Source organism: Toxotes jaculatrix, chromosome 6 (genome assembly GCF_017976425.1).
Source record: "Toxotes jaculatrix isolate fToxJac2 chromosome 6, fToxJac2.pri, whole genome shotgun sequence".
Taxonomy (NCBI): Eukaryota; Metazoa; Chordata; class Actinopteri; family Toxotidae; genus Toxotes; species Toxotes jaculatrix.
In genome coordinates, this window is record NC_054399.1 from 26,495,549 (window position 1) to 26,509,790 (window position 14,242).

The window sequence follows — 14,242 nt, forward strand, 5'->3', positions numbered from 1 at the left end:
CAAAACTGACCCTAGTCAAAACTCCAAGCCCTGTACACTCTTAACAACCGTGAACACAAACTTCAACTTGACAAAAAGTACCACAAAAAGGGGGGTCCAAACCACTCCTAGGGCTCTGAAATGTGTTCCTAAACTGTTTCTGGGGGAACACTTTTGGCCTTTCACACTTAGGCAGATTTTCACTCTCCCAACTCACTTATATGGGGGAAATTCAAATGCTCATAACTCCAGAACCCTAAGTCCTAGAGACACAAGGGTGGTACCGTTGGACTCGGGGTGCACACAAATGGGGGGGTAGGACAAGGTCCCATGTCTCTATCTTTCTCAGCTGAGGATCGGTCAAAACTGACTCTGGTTAAAACCCCAAATTTTCACTCTCCCAACTGACTTATAGGGGGGAACTTCAAATGCTCATAACTCCAGAACCCTAAGTCCTAGAGACTCAAGGGTGGTACCGTTGGACTAGGGGTGCACACAAATGGGGGGGGTAGGACAAGGTCCCATGTCTCTATCTTGCTCCGCTGAGGATCGGTCAAAACTGACCCTGGTTAAATCCCAAATTTTCACTCTCCCAACTGACTTATATGGGGGAACTTCAAATGCTCATAACTCCAGAACCCTAAGTCCTAGAGACTCAGGGGTGGTACCGTTGGACTCGGGGTGCACACAAATGGGGGGGTAGGACAAGGTCCCATGTCTCTATCTTTCTCCGTTGAGGATCGGTCAAAACTGACTCTGGTTAAAACCCCAAATTTTCACTCTCCCAACTGACTTATATGGGGGAACTTCAAATGCTCATAACTTCAGAACCCTAAGTCCTAGAGACTCAAGGGTGGTACCGTTGGACTCGGGGTGCACACAAATGGGGGGGTAGGACAAGGTCCCATGTCTCTATCTTGCTCCGCTGAGGATCGGTCAAAACTGACCCTGGTCAAAAGTCCAAGCCCTGTACATTCTTAACAACCGTGAACACAAACTTCAACTTGACAAAAAGTACCACAAAAAGGGGGGTCCAAACCACTCCTAGGGCTCTGAAATGTCTTCCTAAACACTTTCTGGGGGAACACTTTTGGCCTTTCACACTTAGGCAGATTTGCACTCTCCCAACTCACTTATATGGGGGAACTTCAAATGCTCATAACTCCAGAACCCTAAGTCCTAGAGACTCAAGGGTGGTACCGTTGGACTCGGGGTGCACACAAATGGGGGGGTAGGACAAGGTCCCATGTCTCTATCTTGCTCCGCTGAGGATCGGTCAAAACTGACTCTGGTTAAAACCCCAAATTTTCACTCTTCCAACTGACTTATATGGGGGAACTTCAAATGCTCATAACTCCAGAACCCTAAGTCCTAGAGACTCAAGGGTGGTACCGTTGGACTCGGGGTGCACACAAATGGGGGGGTAGGACAAGGTCCCATGTCTCTATCTTGCTCCGCTGAGGATCGGTCAAAACTGACCCTGGTCAAAACTCCAAGCCCTGTACACTCTTAACAACCGTGAACACCAACTTCAACTTGACAAAAAGTACCACAAAAAGGGGGGTCCAAACCACTCCTAGGGCTCTGAAATGTGTTCCTAAACACTTTCTGGGGGAACACTTTGGGCCTTTCACACTTAGGCAGATTTTCACTCTCCCAACTGACTTATATGGGGGAACTTCAAATGCTCATAACTCCAGAACCCTAAGTCCTAGAGACTCAAGGGTGGTACCGTTGGACTCGGGGTGCACACAAATGGGGGGGTAGGACAAGGTCCCATGTCTCTATCTTTCTCAGCTGAGGATCGGTCAAAACTGACTCTGGTTAAAACCCCAAATTTTCACTCTCCCAACTGACTTATATGGGGGAACTTCAAATGCTCATAACTCCAGAACCCTAAGTCCTAGAGACTCAAGGGTGGTACCGTTGGACTCGGGGTGCACACAAATGGGGGGGTAGGACAAGGTCCCATGTCTCTATCTTTCTCAGCTGAGGATCGGTCAAAACTGACTCTGGTTAAAACCCCAAATTTTCACTCTCCTAACTGACTTATATGGGGGAACTTCAAATGCTCATAACTCCAGAACCCTAAGTCCTAGAGACTCAAGGGTGGTACCGTTGGACTCGGGGTGCACACAAATGGGGGGGTAGGACAAGGTCCCATGTCTCTATCTTGCTCCGCTGAGGATCGGTCAAAACTGACCCTGGTCAAAACTGACCCTGGTCAAAACTCCAAGCCCTGTACATTCTTAACAACCGTGAACACAAACTTCAACTTGACAAAAAGTACCACAAAAAGGGGGGTCCAAACCACTCCTAGGGCTCTGAAATGTCTTCCTAAACACTTTCTGGGGGAACACTTTTGGCCTTTCACACTTAGGCAGATTTGCACTCTCCCAACTCACTTATATGGGGGAACTTCAAATGCTCATAACTCCAGAACCCTAAGTCCTAGAGACTCAAGGGTGGTACCGTTGGACTCGGGGTGCACACAAATGGGGGGGTAGGACAAGGTCCCATGTCTCTATCTTTCTCAGCTGAGGATTGGTCAAAACTGACTCTGTTTAAAACCCCAAATTTTCACTCTCCCAACTCACTTATATGGGGGAACTTCAAATGCTCATAACTCCAGAACCCTAAGTCCTAGAGACTCAAGGGTGGTACCGTTGGACTCGGGGTGCACACAAATGGGGGGGGTAGGACAAGGTCCCATGTCTCTATCTTGCTCCGCTGAGGATCAGTCAAAACTGACTCTGGTTAAAACCCCAAATTTTCACTCTCCCAACTGACTTATATGGGGGAATTTCAAATGCTCATAACTTCAGAACCCTAAGTCCTAGAGACTCAAGGGTGGTACCGTTGGACTCGGGGTGCACACAAATGGGAGGGTAGGAAAAGGTCCCATGTCTGTATCTTGCTCCGCTGAGGATCGGTCAAAACTGACCCTAGTCAAAACTCCAAGCCCTGTACACTCTTAACAACCGTGAACACCAACTTCAACTTGACAAAAAGTACCACAAAAAGGGTGTCCAAACCACTCCTAGGGCTCTGAAATGTGTTCCTAAACACTTTCTGGGGGAACACTTTGGGCCTTTCACACACAGGCAGATTTTCACTCTCCCAACTGACTTATATGGGGGAACTTCAAATGCTCATAACTCCAGAACCCTAAGTCCTAGAGACTCAAGGGTGGTACCGTTGGACTCGGGGTGCACACAAATGGGGGGGTAGGACAAGGTCCCATGTCTCTATCTTTCTCCACTGAGGATCGGTCAAAACTGACCCTGGTTAAAACCCCAAATTTTCACTCTCCCAACTGACTTATATGGGGGAACTTCAAATGCTCATAACTCCAGAACCCTAACTCCTAGAGACTCAAGGGTGGTACCGTTGGACTCGGGGTGCACACAAATGGGGGGGTAGGACAAGGTCCCATGTCTCTATCTTTCTCCGTTGAGGATCGGTCAAAACTGACTCTGGTTAAAACCCCAAATTTTCACTCTCCCAACTCACTTATATGGGGGAACTTCAAATGCTCATAACTTCAGAACCCTAAGTCCTAGAGACTCAAAGGTGGTACCGTTGGACTCGGGGTGCACACAAATGGGGGGGTAGGACAAGGTCCCATGTCTCTATCTTGCTCCGCTGAGGATCGGTCAAAACTGACCCTGGTCAAAACTCCAAGCCCTGTACATTCTTAACAACCGTGAACACAAACTTCAACTTGACAAAAAGTACCACAAAAAGGGGGGTCCAAACCACTCCTAGGGCTCTGAAATGTGTTCCTAAACACTTTCTGGGGGAACACTTTTGGCCTTTCACACTTAGGCAGATTTGCACTCTCCCAACTCACTTATATGGGGGAACTTCAAATGCTCATAACTCCAGAACCCTAAGTCCTAGAGACTCAAGGGTGGTACCGTTGGACTCGGGGTGCACACAAATGGGGGGGTAGGACAAGGTCCCATGTCTCTATCTTTCTCCGCTGAGGATCAGTCAAAACTGACTCTGGTTAAAATCCCAAATTTTCACTCTCCCAACTGACTTATATGGGGGAACTTCAAATGCTCATAACTCCAGAACCCTAAGTCCTAGAGACTCAAGGGTGGTACCGTTGGACTCGGGGTGCACACAAATGGGGGGGTAGGACGAGGTCCCATGTCTCTATCTTTCTCAGCTGAGGATCGGTCAAAACTGACTCTGGTTAAAACCCCAAATTTTCACTCTCCCAACTGACTTATATGGGGGAACTTCAAATGCTCATAGCTCTAGAACCCTAAGTCCTAGAGACTCAAGGGTGGTACCGTTGGACTCGGGGTGCACACAAATGGGGGGGTAGGACAAGGTCCCATGTCTCTATCTTGCTCCGCTGAGGATCGGTCAAAACTGACCCTGGTCAAAACTCCAAGCCCTGTACACTCTTAACAACCGTGAACACCAACTTCAACTTGACAAAAAGTACCACAAAAAGGGGGGTCCAAACCACTCCTAGGGCTCTGAAATGTGTTCCTAAACGCTTTCTGGGGGAACACTTTGGGCCTTTCACACTTAGGCAGATTTTCACTCTCCCAACTGACTTTTATGGGGGAACTTCAAATGCTCATAACTCCAGAACCCTAAGTCCTAGAGACTCAAGGGTGGTACCGTTGGACTCGGGGTGCACACAAATGGGGGGGTAGGACAAGGTCCCATGTCTCTATCTTTCTCAGCTGAGGATCGGTCAAAACTGACTCTGGTTAAAACCCCAAATTTTCACTCTCCCAACTGACTTATATGGGGGAACTTCAAATGCTCATAACTCCAGAACCCTAAGTCCTAGAGACTCAAGGGTGGTACCGTTGGACTCGGGGTGCACACAAATGGGGGGGTAGGACAAGGTCCCATGTCTCTATCTTTCTCCGTTGAGGATCGGTCAAAACTGACTCTGGTTAAAACCCCAAATTTTCACTCTCCCAACTGACTTATATGGGGGAACTTCAAATGCTCATAACTCCGGAACCCTAAGTCCTAGAGACTCAAGGGTGGTACCGTTGGACTCGGGGTGCACACAAATGGGGGGGGTAGGAAAAGGTCCCATGTCTGTATCTTGCTCCGCTGAGGATCGGTCAAAACTGACCCTAGTCAAAACTCTAAGCCCTGTACACTCTTAACAACCGTGAACACCAACTTCAACTTGACAAAAAGTACCACAAAAAGGGGGGTCCAAACCACTCCTAGGGCTCTGAAATGTGTTCCTAAACACTTTCTGGGGGAACACTTTGGGCCTTTCACACAGGCAGATTTTCACTCTCCCAACTCACTTATATGGGGGAACTTCAAATGCTCATAACTCCAGAACCCTAAGTCCTAGAGACTCAAGGGTGGTACCGTTGGACTCGGGTTGCACACAAATGGGGGGGTAGGACGAGGTCCCATGTCTCTATCTTTCTCAGCTGAGGATCGGTCAAAACTGACTCTGGTTAAAACCCCAAATTTTCACTCTCCCAACTGACTTATATGGGGGAACTTCAAATGCTCATAACTCCAGAACCCTAAGTCCTAGAGACTCAAGGGTGGTACCGTTGGACTCGGGGTGCACACAAATGGGGGGGTAGGACAAGGTCCCATGTCTCTATCTTGCTCCGCTGAGGATCGGTCAAAACTGACCCTGGTCAAAACTCCAAGCCCTGTACACTCTTAACAACCGTGAACACCAACTTCAACTTGACAAAAAGTACCACAAAAAGGGGGGTCCAAACCACTCCTAGGGCTCTGAAATGTGTTCCTAAACACTTTCTGGGGGAACACTTTGGGCCTTTCACACATAGGCAGATTTTCACTCTCCCAACTCACTTATATGGGGGAACTTCAAATGCTCATAACTCCAGAACCCTAAGTCCTAGAGACTCAAGGGTGGTACCGTTGGACTCGGGGTGCACACAAATGGGGGGGTAGGACAAGGTCCCATGTCTCTATCTTTCTCAGCTGAGGATCGGTCAAAACTGACTCTGGTTAAAACCCCAAATTTTCACTCTCCCAACTGACTTATATGGGGGAACTTCAAATGCTCATAACTCCAGAACCCTAAGTCCTAGAGACTCAAGGGTGGTACCGTTGGACTCGGGGTGCACACAAATGGGGGGGTAGGACAAGGTCCCATGTCTCTATCTTGCTCCGCTGAGGATCGGTCAAAACTGACCCTGGTCAAAACTCCAAGCCCTGTACACTCTTAACAACCGTGAACACCAACTTCAACTTGACAAAAAGTACCACAAAAAGGGGGGTCCAAACCACTCCTAGGGCTCTGAAATGTGTTCCTAAACACTTTCTGGGGGAACACTTTGGGCCTTTCACACTTAGGCAGATTTTCACTCTCCCAACTGACTTATATGGGGGAACTTCAAATGCTCATAACTCCAGAACCCTAAGTCCTAGAGACTCAAGGGTGGTACCGTTGGACTCGGGGTGCACACAAATGGGGGGGTAGGACAAGGTCCCATGTCTCTATCTTTCTCCGTTGAGGATCGGTCAAAACTGACTCTGGTTAAAACTCCAAATTTTCACTCTCCCAACTGACTTATATGGGGGAACTTCAAATGCTCATAACTTCAGAACCCTAAGTCCTAGAGACTCAAGGGTGGTACCGTTGGACTCGGGGTGCACACAAATGGTGGGGTAGGACAAGGTCCCATGTCTCTATCTTGCTCCGCTGAGGATCGGTCAAAACTGACCCTGGTCAAAACTCCAAGCCCTGTACATTCTTAACAACCGTGAACACAAACTTCAACTTGACAAAAAGTACCACAAAAAGGGGGGTCCAACCCACTCCTAGGGCTCTGAAATGTGTTCCTAAACACTTTCTGGGGGAACACTTTTGGCCTTTCACACTTAGGCAGATTTGCACTCTCCCAACTGACTTATATGGGGGAACTTCAAATGCTCATAACTCCAGAACCCTAAGTCCTAGAGACTCAAGGGTGGTACCGTTGGACTCGGGGTGCACACAAATGGGGGGGTAGGACAAGGTCCCATGTCTCTATCTTTCTCAGCTGAGGATCGGTCAAAACTGACTCTGGTTAAAACCCCAAATTTTCACTCTCCCAACTGACTTATATGGGGGAACTTCAAATGCTCATAACTCCAGAACCCTAAGTCCTAGAGACTCAAGGGTGGTACCGTTGGACTCGGGGTGCACACAAATGGGGGGGTAGGACAAGGTCCCATGTCTCTATCTTTCTCAGCTGAGGATCGGTCAAAACTGACTCTGGTTAAAACCCCAAATTTTCACTCTCCCAACTCACTTATATGGGGGAACTTCAAATGCTCATAACTTCAGAACCCTAAGTCCTAGAGACTCAAGGGTGGTACCGTTGGACTCGGGGTGCACACAAATGGGGGGGTAGGACAAGGTCCCATGTCTCTATCTTGCTCCGCTGAGGATCGGTCAAAACTGACCCTGGTCAAAACTCCAAGCCCTGTACATTCTTAACAACCGTGAACACAAACTTCAACTTGACAAAAAGTACCACAAAAAGGGGGGTCCAAACCACTCCTAGGGCTCTGAAATGTGTTCCTAAACACTTTCTGGGGGAACACTTTTGGCCTTTCACACTTAGGCAGATTTGCACTCTCCCAACTCACTTATATGGGGGAACTTCAAATGCTCATAACTCCGGAACCCTAAGTCCTAGAGACTCAAGGGTGGTACCGTTGGACTCGGGGTGCACACAAATGGGAGGGTAGGAAAAGGTCCCATGTCTGTATCTTGCTCCGCTGAGGATCGGTCAAAACTGACCCTAGTCAAAACTCCAAGCCCTGTACACTCTTAACAACCGTGAACACCAACTTCAACTTGACAAAAAGTACCACAAAAAGGGTGTCCAAACCACTCCTAGGGCTCTGAAATGTGTTCCTAAACACTTTCTGGGGGAACACTTTGGGCCTTTCACACAGGCAGATTTTCACTCTCCCAACTCACTTATATGGGGGAACTTCAAATGCTCATAACTCCAGAACCCTAAGTCCTAGAGACTCAAGGGTGGTACCGTTGGACTCGGGGTGCACACAAATGGGGGGGTAGGACGAGGTCCCATGTCTCTATCTTTCTCAGCTGAGGATCGGTCAAAACTGACTCTGGTTAAAACCCCAAATTTTCACTCTCCCAACTGACTTATATGGGGGAACTTCAAATGCTCATAACTCAGGAACCCTAAGTCCTAGAGACTCAAGGGTGGTACCGTTGGACTCGGGGTGCACACAAATGGGGGGGTAGGACAAGGTCCCATGTCTCTATCTTGCTCCGCTGAGGATCGGTCAAAACTGACCCTAGTCAAAACTCCAAGCCCTGTACACTCTTAACAACCGTGAACACCAACTTCAACTTGACAAAAAGTACCACAAAAAGGGTGTCCAAACCACTCCTAGGGCTCTGAAATGTGTTCCTAAACACTTTCTGGGGGAACACTTTGGGCCTTTCACACTTAGGCAGATTTTCACTCTCCCAACTCACTTATATGGGGGAACTTCAAATGCTCATAACTCCAGAACCCTAAGTCCTAGAGACTCAAGGGTGGTACCGTTGGACTCGGGGTGCACACAAATGGGGGGGTAGGACAAGGTCCCATGTCTCTATCTTTCTCAGCTGAGGATCGGTCAAAACTGACTCTGGTTAAAACCCCAAATTTTCACTCTCCCAACTGACTTATATGGGGGAACTTCAAATGCTCATAACTCCAGAACCCTAAGTCCTAGAGACTCAAGGGTGGTACCGTTGGACTCGGGGTGCACACAAATGGGGGGGTAGGACAAGGTCCCATGTCTCTATCTTTCTCAGCTGAGGATCGGTCAAAACTGACTCTGGTTAAAACCCCAAATTTTCACTCTCCCAACTGACTTATATGGGGGAACTTCAAATGCTCATAACTTCAGAACCCTAAGTCCTAGAGACTCAAGGGTGGTACTGTTGGACTCGGGGTGCACACAAATGGGGGGGTAGGACAAGGTCCCATGTCTCTATCTTGCTCCGCTGAGGATCGGTCAAAACTGACCCTGGTCAAAACTCCAAGCCCTGTACATTCTTAACAACCGTGAACACAAACTTCAACTTGACAAAAAGTACCACAAAAAGGGGGGTCCAAACCACTCCTAGGGCTCTGAAATGTGTTCCTAAACACTTTCTGGGGGAACACTTTTGGCCTTTCACACTTAGGCAGATTTGCACTCTCCCAACTCACTTATATGGGGGAACTTCAAATGCTCATAACTCCAGAACCCTAAGTCCTAGAGACTCAAGGGTGGTACCGTTGGACTCGGGGTGCACACAAATGGGGGGGTAGGACAAGGTCCCATGTCTCTATCTTTCTCAGCTGAGGATCGGTCAAAACTGACTCTGGTTAAAACCCCAAATTTTCACTCTCCCAACTCACTTATATAGGAGAACTTCAAATGGTCATAACTCCAGAACCCTAAGTCCTAGAGACTCAAGGGTGGTACCGTTGGACTCGGGGTGCACACAAATGGGGGGGTAGGACAAGGTCCCATGTCTCTATCTTGCTCCGCTGAGGATCAGTCAAAACTGACTCTGGTTAAAACCCCAAATTTTCACTCTCCCAACTGACTTATATGGGGGAACTTCAAATGCTCATAACTCCAGAACCCTAAGTCCTAGAGACTCAAGGGTGGTACCGTTGGACTCGGGGTACACACAAATGGGGGGGGTAGGACAAGGTCCCATGTCTCTATCTTTCTCCCCTGAGGATCGGTCAAAGCTGACCCTGGTTAAAACACCAAGCCATGTACACTCTCAACAACCCTAAACACCAACTTCAGCTTGACAAAAAGTACCACAAAAAGAAAGGTCCAAACCACTCCTAAGGGTCTGAAACGTGCTCCTAAACACTTTCTGGAGGAACACTTTTGGCCTCTCACCCTTAGGCAAATTTTCACTCTCCCAACTCACTTATATGGGGGATCTTCAAATGCTCATAACTCTGGAACCCTAAGTCCTAGAGACTCAAGGGTGGTACCGTTGGACTCGGGGTGCAAACAAATGGGGGGGTAGGACAAGGTCCCATGTCTCTATCTTTCTCCCCTGAGGATCGGTCAAAACTGACCCTGGTTAAAACCCCAAATTTTCACTCACCCAACTCACTTCTATGGGTGATTTTCAAATGCTCATAACTCTGGAACCCTAAGTCCTAGAGACTCAAGGGTGGTACCGTTGGACTCGGGGTACACACAAATGGGGGGGGTAGGACAAGGTCCCATGTATCTATCTTTCTCCCCTGAGGATCGGTCAAAGCTGACCCTGGTTAAAACACCAAGCCATGTACACTCACAACAACCCTAAACACCAACTTCAGCTTGACAACAAGTACCACAAAAAGAGGAGTCCAAACCACTCCTAAGGCTCTGAAACGTGCTCCTAAACACTTTCTGGAGAAACACTTTTGGCCTCTCACCCTTAGGCAAATTTTCACTCTCCCAACTCACTTATATGGGGGATCTTCAAATGCTCATAACTCCGGAACCCTAAGTCCCAGAGACTCAAGGGTGGTACCGCTGGACTCGGGGTAAACACAAATGGGGGGGTAGGACAAGGTCCCATGTCTCTATCTTTCTCCCCTGAGGATCAGTAAAAACTGACCCTGGTTAAAACCCCAAATTTTCACTCTCCCAACTCACTTATATGGGGGATCTTCAAATGCTCATAACTCCGGAACCCTAAGTACTAGAGACTCAAGGGTGGTACCGTTGGACTCGGGGTACACACAAATGGGAGGGTAGGACAAGGTCCCATGTCTATATCTTTCTCCCCTGAGGACCGGTCAAAGCTGACCCTGGTTAAAACACCAAGCCATGTACACTCTGTTTAGGGCTCTGAAACGTGCTCCTAAACACTCTCACCCTTAGGCAAATTTTCACTCTCCCAACTCACTTATATGGGGGATCTTCAAATGCTCATAACTCCTGATCCCTAAGTCCTAGAGACTCAAGGGTGGTACCGTTGGACTCGGGGTACACACAATTGGGGGGGTAGGACAAGGTCCCATGTCTCTATCTTTCTCCCCTCAGGATCGGTCAAAGCTGACCCTGGTTAAAACACCAAGCCATGTACACTCTCAACAACCCTAAACACCAACTTCAGCTTGACAAAAAGTACCACAAAAAGAGGGGTCCAAACCACTCCTAAGGCTCTGAAACGTGCTCCTAAACACTTTCTGGAGGAACACTTTTGGCCTCTCACCATCGGCGGAGCCAGACAATTTTCATAGGGGTGGCCAGACTGACACCATTGCTTACACAGGGGTGGCTGATTTAATGGTGTTTCTTAGTCACTCACTGACTTATACAGGCAGTGACTGTCATGTAGTAACTGTTTTTTTTTCAATAGCAGTGACACGGTGAAACTGTTTCGACTTTCATACTGTTAAAAGCCTCAATTAGCAAACTTTGCCATATCTGTTTCAACCCCAGCATAGCCAAGTTATTCATAGCCTACATTAAGACAATAAACATTTCACACATAGTAAATCAAACTTACCTCCGACTTCTGGAAACGGAGAAAAGTCCACTCTTCTTCACTGGTAATGCAAGTAAACAGTGCATAGATAATGAGAGGGGAACCCCAGGTGAACTTCAATAATTACTTCTTCTCCTGCAATTCTGTTGGTAGTTGACATTCAGGTTAAATGCATTACTGCCACCATCTGTTCTGGTGGAGATCTACTCGTTAGAGGTGCACTGTTGAATTGCGTCCCTGTGGGAACACCGATGTACAGAGATGGTTTCGCCAAAAAAGCCGGTAAATCGGTGGTGGGAGGGTGGACCTAAGATCAATCTATGGTGGCCGTGGCCACCCCCTGGCTCCGCCCCTGCCTCTCACACTTAGGCAAATTTTAACTCTCCCAAGTCACTTATATGGGGGAACGTCAAATGCTCATAACTCCTGAACCCTAAGTCCTAGAGACTCAAGGGTGGTACCGTTGGACTCGGGGTACACACAAATGGGGGGGTAGGACAAGGTCCCATGTCTCTATCTTTCTCCCCTGAGGATCGGTCAAAGCTGACCCTGGTTAAAACACCAAGCCATGTACACTCTCAACAACCCTAAACTCCAACTTCAGCTTGACAAAAAGTACCACAAAAAGAGGGGTCCAAACCACTCCTAAGGCTCTGAAACGTGCTCCTAAACACTCTCACCCTTAGGCAAATTTTCACTCTCCCAACTCACTTATATGGGGGATCTTCAAATGCTCATAACTCTGGAACCCTAAGTCCTAGAGACTCAAGGGTGGTACCGTTGGACTCGGGGTACACACAAATGGGGGGGTAGGACAAGGTCCCATGTCTCTATCTTTCTCCCCTGAGGATCGGTCAAAGCTGACCCTGGTTAAAACACCAAGCCATGCACACTCTCAACAACCCTAAACTCCAACTTCAGCTTGACAAAAAGTACTACAAAAAGAGGGGTCCAAACCACTCCTAAGGCTCTGAAACATGCTCCTAAACACTTTCTGGAGAAACACCTTTGGCCTCTCACCCTTAGGCAAATTTTCACTCTCCCAACTCACTTATATGGGGGATCTTCAAATGCTCATAACTCCGGAACCCTAAGTCCTAGAGACTCAAGGGTGGTACCGTTGGACTCGGGGTGCAAACAAATGGGGGGGTAGGACAAGGTCCCATGTCTCTATCTTTCTCCGTTGAGGATCGGTCAAAACTGACTCTGGTTAAAACCCCAAATTTTCACTCTCCCAACTGACTTATATGGGGGAAATTCAAATGCTTATAACTTCAGAACCCTAAGTCCTGGAGACTAAAGGGTGGTACCGTTGGACTCGGGGTGCACACAAATGGGGGGGTAGGACAAGGTCCCATGTCTCTATCTTGCTCCGCTGAGGATCGGTCAAAAGTGACCCTAGTCAAAACTCCAAGCCCTGTACACTCTTAACAACCGTGAACACCAACTTCAACCTGACAAAAAGTACCACAAAAAGGGGGGTCCAAACCACTCCTAGGGCTCTGAAATGTGTTCCTAAACACTTTCTGGGGGAACACTTTTGGCCTTTCACACTTAGGCAGATTTTCACTCTCCCAACTCACTTATATGGGGGAACTTCAAATGCTCATAACTCCAGAACCCTAAGTCCTAGAGACTCAAGGGTGGTACCGTTGGACTCGGGGTGCACACAAATGGGGGGGTAGGACAAAGTCCCATGTCTCTATCTTGCTCCGCTGAGGATCGGTCAAAACTGACCCTGGTTAAATCCCAAATTTTCACTCTCCCAACTCACTTATATGGGGGAACTTCAAATGCTCATAACTCCAGAACCCTAAGTCCTAGAGACTCAAGGGTGGTACCGTTGGACTCGGGGTGCACACAAATGGGGGGGTAGGACAAAGTCCCATGTCTCTATCTTGCTCCGCTGAGGATCGGTCAAAACTGACCCTGGTTAAATCCCAAATTTTCACTCTCCCAACTCACTTATATGGGGGAACTTCAAATGCTCATAACTCCAGAACCCTAAGTCCTAGAGACTCAAGGGTGGTACCGTTGGACTCGGGGTGCACACAAATGGGGGGGTAGGACAAGGTCCCATGTCTCTATCTTTCTCAGCTGAGGATCGGTCAAAACTGACTCTGGTTAAAACCCCAAATTTTCACTCTCCCAACTCACTTATATAGGGGAACTTCAAATGCTCATAACTCCAGAACCCTAAGTCCTAGAGACTCAAGGGTGGTACCGTTGGACTCGGGGTGCACACAAATGGGGGGGGGGGGGGGGGGGGTAGGACAAGGTCCCATGTCTCTATCTTGCTCTGCTGAGGATCGGTCAAAACTGACCCTGGTTAAATCCCAAATTTTCACTCTCCCAACTCACTTATATGGGGGAACTTCAAATGCTCATAACTCCGGAACCCTAAGACCTAGAGACTGTGCCCTGGTGACTGCAACATTACAGCTTTGCACAGGATTCAACAAATCAAAGAGCACCGGCAGGTCATCCCCCAAAACCACTGGAAAAGGCAAGTTATCTGTAACTCCCACATTTAGCAGATAGCTCTGTCCTTGCACTTCCACATAAACATCTGCCGTGGGATAAGACTTCTCATCACCATGTACACAGGAAATGGGGATTGTCTCAAGAGTGCAGATGGTATTAGCTGACACATATTTTCTGTATACAAGAGTCTGAGTACTGCCTGTATCAATCAGGGCTCTGAGGTTTTCTCCATTTATCTTTACATCAGTCGTTTTCATGGATTGGTTACCCTGAGGCTTA

The 14,242-nt window shown here is 48.0% G+C and overlaps 1 pseudogene; it reads right to left on the reverse strand.

Annotated features, from left to right (window-relative positions):
• The window catches only part of LOC121182855, a 63,682-nt pseudogene that overhangs the window by 48,860 nt on the left and 580 nt on the right, over nt 1-14,242 (reverse strand).